This window comes from Cricetulus griseus, chromosome 5, assembly GCF_003668045.3.
Source record: "Cricetulus griseus strain 17A/GY chromosome 5, alternate assembly CriGri-PICRH-1.0, whole genome shotgun sequence".
Classification (NCBI taxonomy): domain Eukaryota; kingdom Metazoa; phylum Chordata; class Mammalia; order Rodentia; family Cricetidae; genus Cricetulus; species Cricetulus griseus.
Genome location: NC_048598.1, coordinates 111,855,345 through 111,861,665, shown reverse-complemented (window position 1 = coordinate 111,861,665; position 6,321 = coordinate 111,855,345). Strand labels below are relative to the sequence as shown.

General features: G+C 39.5%; 1 pseudogene; it reads right to left on the bottom strand.

The window, feature by feature from the left end:
• Positions 1-2,341: 2,341 nt before the first annotated feature.
• LOC113836032 lies at positions 2,342-2,496 on the bottom strand (annotated as a pseudogene).
• Between the last annotated feature and the right edge of the window lie 3,825 nt (positions 2,497-6,321).

Below are 6,321 nucleotides of genomic sequence, written 5' to 3'. Positions count from 1 at the left end.
TTCACTTCTCAGAATTCTCAAGTCCCCACATCCCATCTCTTGATAGCACCACAAGGTAAGTAAAATCTGTACACTACTGTGTTTGGCTTTTACTTGGGTTCTAGAGATCTGAGTTCTTTTTATCTGCTGTGCATTAGCTGCCTCAGCTGCTGACTGGAACTCCTCAGCCACTTCTGCCTCACTGCTGAAGCAAGCAGTTGCAGCATGGGGGAAGACTTCATGTTCCCTGGCTCCCTCAGCTCCACATAGGGAGGCATATGTTGTTTTAACTAAGTCTCTGTCTTTCTTTTTCACTAATAAAGAGTTGGGAGCCACATGCTGGGGTGTAAACCTAGTTCAGAGAGGTGAAAAAAGTAACTAGATAACCTTCCTCCTCTGCAAGCTGAAACAAAACTCCTCAAACCAGATGTCCCTCCCCTCTACTTCCTGTGCCTCTCTGTCTCTGACCGCCAGACTTCCCCTCATTCTCTCTTTATGGTTACTTTCAGTCAGCTGGTTGGTTGTTCTGCCTCTTGATTCGTGGTTGACTTTATTTAAATAACACAATCTCTGGGTTCACAGTGTAATCAAATATCCTGCAACAGATCTGAACTCAGATATCCAGTCATCAGCCTGGAACAAAAAAGGTACTTTACTTATGGATCCAGCTCCTTAGCCCTTAATGTATTCTCAATCTTATGTACAACCTAGAATCTATGTCCCCATATGTTTTCCTTCACCTGAAACATACCTTGGGACATTTTTTATTCTGATCTATACTACATCAGTATCTGAGGAGTCACTATCTTTCCAAGACTTGCCCTTGATTTACTTTTTAATCTTCCCTATGCTTCTATATTGTGCCTTAGTTCAAGGTTTTATGTTGGAATCTTGCTAATTCAGATACTCTTGAGGACTTAACACCCAATACCACCCAGAGATGAAAAAGACAAATAGCTTTGACAACTCCACTAACAACTAGGATAAGACAGAGAAATTAACGGAAAATCAGTTAAAACCAGCTAATAGATTATTCAGTAACCACAGAACAGAAAATGGAAAAAAATAGTGAAGAGTACTATGTGTGTGAACTTTAAAGGTATTTAAGATGAAAGTGAAAATAAAGAATAAATGAAGAAAGGGTAAAAGGAAAGAGAAATGGGTTAAAATGAAAAAAAGTAAAAAAGAATACAGGACAGGGAATGGTAAGATATTTAAAGAAAGTATAAAAATGAAATTATAAGAATAAGGGAGTAAAATTATAACAGTTTTTCAGACAAAAAAGTACTAGTAAACTATTTTAAAATATAAAAAGGAAGCAAAAGTCCGAGGAAAATGATCAAAAGTTAAACCACATTTCTTCTGGGTTCTCTGAATTTGGAATCTGCCAGGTGGGGAGAGGCAGGATGAACTTAATTTGGACTCTCTTATTCTTTTTATACCATGTAAGGTGCTCCCATCCACTGCAGTCATGAGTCAGAGGTCCACCAGAGCTCACCTCCTCTTAAAAGTATTTCTTCTTTGCATACTAGTGGCCACTTTGGACGGCAGTTACCTTGATGATCAGTGATCTAGCCATGTTCTCTCATGCTTCTGAAACTCTCTACTTCATATACCTATGAATATTTAATATTCTAGCTAAGGACTGTTTCCCAGTTGCAACATGGAGTGACAAAAAGTAAATGGAATTCACAGGACCAATGTCCATGCTCTCAGATCTAATTAGCAGTAATTACCTGCGACTTAACTGTGAGAACCAACTACTCATTGGAGCTTCTGAGCTCCATTGGACAGTGAAACTTAGTCCAATATGTTGCTCCAGAGTGTATGTAAATCCCTGACTTCACACTTAGTTATCAGACTATACAGTTGTCTTTTTGTTTGTTTTTTGCAGTGTGGTCCAGCGGCAAGAAAGGAAAGCTACACCTTACAACACGTGGGAAGTTTTTTGGGAGTGGGCAAAGGAGAAAAGTGAAAAGCCATGTCCCAGTGGGGCCTGGCATCTTTCGAGAACCAGGCAGACTAGAGAAAGAAGGTAAGTGTAGGAAAGAAGAGGTAAGAGATGAAAGAAGAGACAAAGAGGGGAGTAAGAGGCAAGGGAAGAGTTAAAAAGATCGATCTCTGCCTGGCAGGCATTTTTAAAGGGAGCACATGTGGCATAGTTGATGGTGCAAAGGCACCTAGCAACAGGTGATGGTGATTTGGCAGCAGAATCAGGCTGCTACTGCTGTATCAGAAACTAACATTGGAATTTTTTAATGAAGGAAGCAAAGCCAGAGGTATAAGATCCCAGGAATTTTCTTTTTTTTTTTTTTTTTTTTTTTTTTTTTTTTTTTTTTTTTTTTTTTTTTTTTTTTTTAGTCAGGGGAGAGCAGTCCCCTACTACCACAAATTATGCAGTTGAGTTTCCGGCATTTGGGGAAACCACAGGGGTCAGCACATCCGGAGTGCAATGGATAAGCCTGACCTGGGAAACCAATCTTTCTGATTATGGTATCTCCTGTGCCAGGTAAGTATTGTTTTTGTTGTTGTTGTTTGTTTGTTTGGTTGGTTGGTTGATTTTTTATTTTATTTTATTTTATTTTATTTTTTTTGTATTTGAGAGAGTTCACTTAAGGGAAAGCGGTCATGTACCCTAACAGACTTCATAGCTAGCAGGAGCTGAGTGGGAAAACAGGAGGGAAGAACAAAGAGAGGGCTTACATAAGGTACCTTCTGTCTAATCAATTGACGGCAGAAGTTGCAACCTGATAAGGGGGCATTTGAATTGATTACCTAGGGCAGTACTGGGGAAAGATCCAACTGCAAAGGTGGACAAGTTTTAAGTCCTTAAGGCAGGTGACAAGTGAAGAGATCTGAGGTCCTTGAAGAGGCATCACTGGGGGAGTTGGAGGTGTGGTTAAGGACACAGTTCCCATGAGTGAGACAGAGAAGTAAGATTTAATGGCCTGCAATCCCTAGTGTCCCAGAAATTCAGGGAGGAGTCAATCAAGTAAGAATAGGCTGTTCAGTGCGTTATAATGTAAAGAACAAAGGCCAGGGGCTCTGAGCACAAAAGAGACAATGGTTGCTTGGTACCAGGGCTTAATGGAACCAAAAGGTGAAAATTAACATGTGACAGAGTAGACCTCACTCTTGGGAACTGGTCAGAGATAAGTGTAAGTGAAGAGGTCAACTGTAGCATTGAAGACCATGGTTGGGGGTTCCTCTGCCTTCAAGAATACCAGAGGGGTTCTGGATCCTCCATGGTCACTCCCTCAGATCAAGAGAAGCTTTCTTACTGACCAGGAGAAGGGGAAATTACCAGTTGTTGTTGGTGTTGTGTGGAGGGCCCAGACATCAGGTGAATAGCTAGCCTGGTGTAAGTAGTCTGGGAACAGGATCCCACAGTGTCTCAGTGGATCAGAGGGACTCCTAGGGCACCCTGCCCAAGTCTCAAGGAATCAATGTTGTTTTTTATAGTGCCATGCCACTAAAAAACAACGAACCAACCAAACAGACAAACAAAAACCAATAGTATTACAACTTCTAGAGTCAGAGTGTTGGGCTCACAACGATCAAAACCTTCAATTAATATACAGACTCTTGCTAACAGGTAATTTCAATGTGTCCATGTCCAACTTCTTCCTGTCCAGAACTGCCTCCTTAGGGCAGAACTCTCACCTTGGAGCTGTGGCAAATTGACCTTCATGGTCCATGATTTGTAACATTTCCTTGTTTTCAGGCCCTAAGAAGAAATCCTTAAACAGTAAGTTCTGTCTCATGGTGCTATCACCTCCAGACAACTGAAGAATAGATCTCATTTTAACCGATGACCTATCATGTAGGAGACTTTGATGTATCACATGAATTCAAGCTTCTGAGACCTTGGAACTCAACCACTGGTTAGAAATGACAGTCTTTTCTTACCAGGTCCCTGTGACTTCCTTTATGCATGAGGTTTGTGTTCTCACTTACTCTAATATCTGTGTTTCTTTAAACTAATCTTAATAAGGAGAACCTATTTTTTAGTAAATACCTCCATTTTCTAAGACACTATCATCACGCCTTATAGCATAGAGCTTGAGTTCTTATATGTGAATTAACATGCATGTACATATCTAGATAAAAACACAATTCATGCACACTTCATGAATTTAAAATCTATGAAAAATCAAAATAAAATCGTTTAGGAAAAATAGCTAATTTATTGAGGCATCACGTTGTAAATATGTAGTTTTAGTACCGTGATGCACTTGCTTTGATTTGCCCAAGTCAGAAACCCCATACTTTTGGTTAAGAATTTACATTCTTGTTTCATTTTTAAAGCCTCCTTAGGCATTGACATCCCTACATTGTTATTGTTTCCTTTTAGTCTTTTCAAGATGCATGGTTGTCTTTGTGCTCATGTGTAGGCATATGTATGTGGGAATGGAGGTCAAAAAACAATGTTAAGTACCACACCTAGGGTGTTCTGCATATATTTGTATTTTGAGACAGTATTTGCTATACAAGAGTGTGAACCTGAGTTATTACAACCAGCCCTGATATAAAAAGCTGGGTACAATTATAATTCAAGGAAAACCCAGAATTGGGGAGCAGAAACTGTGTTGGATCCTGAGTGTTCCCTCAGTAGCCAGCCTAGATGAAATAGTGGAATTCCTGTTCCTTGAACAATCCTTTCCTAAGACAATGGTGAGGAGAGGGTTGAAGAAGCTGCTGTAGCATGTATTACAGGCAGGATGGTGTATACCTGTAATCCCAGCACTTGGGAGCTGGAGGCAGGAAAATCAGAAGTTCCTGGTCATCACTGGTTGCAAAGTAAATACAAGTTCTAAACCAGTCTGTGTAACTTGAGAAAAAAACCTCAAGTTAAAACCATAAGGTGCTATAAGAACTTCTTAAGTTTTGATCAGAAGAAACAATAAAATGCAATGTGTCACGGTGACTTGTGAATTTTTAAGTCACAAAGAGCATCAGGTACTCTTTTGTCATTTATGTCTCTTACATGATGAAGTCAGGGAAGTTGTGATGCAGGGGCCATAGTGGAATAACAAACTCCTTAAGCCCAAGCTATTACTTTAAGGGGAGTCTTGGCCAAAGCATCAATAGATAGATGAAGGGCTGGAAGTCCACGTAGGACAAAACTTTAAAAGGAAAGCAAGGACAACAGGAAAGACACAGAGAGTAAATAATAAGGGCTCCTTGCATGCCTGTTCCCTCTAACCTACTTCGCGATTTTTGATTGAATTCAGATCAACATCCTTTATGTGCATGTTCTGTGAAGGTTGCATGAAAATGAGTGAAAAACCTTTGAAAAATGAGCATTGCTTAATAATACTAGTAAAATGGCATAACCAAGGAATCCAGTGTCCTTGGAGTCAACATTATATACTCGGGTTCATCTTATCTTGCTGCATTCTACATATTCATAGTCCTTTTGGAACATTCTCAGCACTGACAGCTTAACTCATTACAGCAATGTGAGGCAGAGAGAAAACACAGTGCAAACATATATCTCAGGCGAGCACTGTCAGTGAAGGACAAAGTAATAATGGGGACACTTCTCACTGAAGTTGGGGAATATTCACTCCTATGTTCCCAATTCTATCTCGAGTTACTTTGGCATATGGGGAATTCTATAGTTTTCATAGAAAAAAACTAATAATTTTTATGAAACACATAAAGGTGAGTGAAAAGGAAGGGTGAAATTGTTAGGGGAAGACAAGGGAGAATCATTTAGTAAAATGGATTTTAAAATTAAGTCTCGATTTTTCTTTTGGAATGATGAGTTCAGAAGAAACACAGTAAGTTCAACACAGTGAGACAGAAAAAAATAGACAGTATGATTTAATAATGGTTTCAATCGTATCATCTTTATTGATTACAATAAAGGTGTTAAGCATAAAATTATTCAATAAGCATGGCATTTTTATTTTATTATTATCAAGCAAGCAGTAGAAAATGTGACTTCTTGAAGAGAAAACAGTTGGAAGCAGAGAAATAGCTGGGCATACATGATGTACCACTCAGAGATGCTTAGGACTGGCAAAGGTAGATTACAGGAGCCTTGGTCAGAATTGCAATACAGGTGGACATCATCCTGTACTTTTAAGGATTCAGAAGAGGCACCCTGGTGTGAGTCAGCAGAGCTCCTTTATCAAAGAAGGTAAAGTTTTGATGTTTAAGGGATTATGCTTTCAATAATACATTTTGGGATTGGTTTCTGCTAACCCCAGGGAAAGAAAGACCCTCATATCAGGATTTGTTCACTCTTTCTGAGCCTCAAGAGCATTTCTAAAGATGAGAAAGTGGGCTGACACTGAGTTACTCACCCAAGATCATAGAGGTGCTGAATGGCAA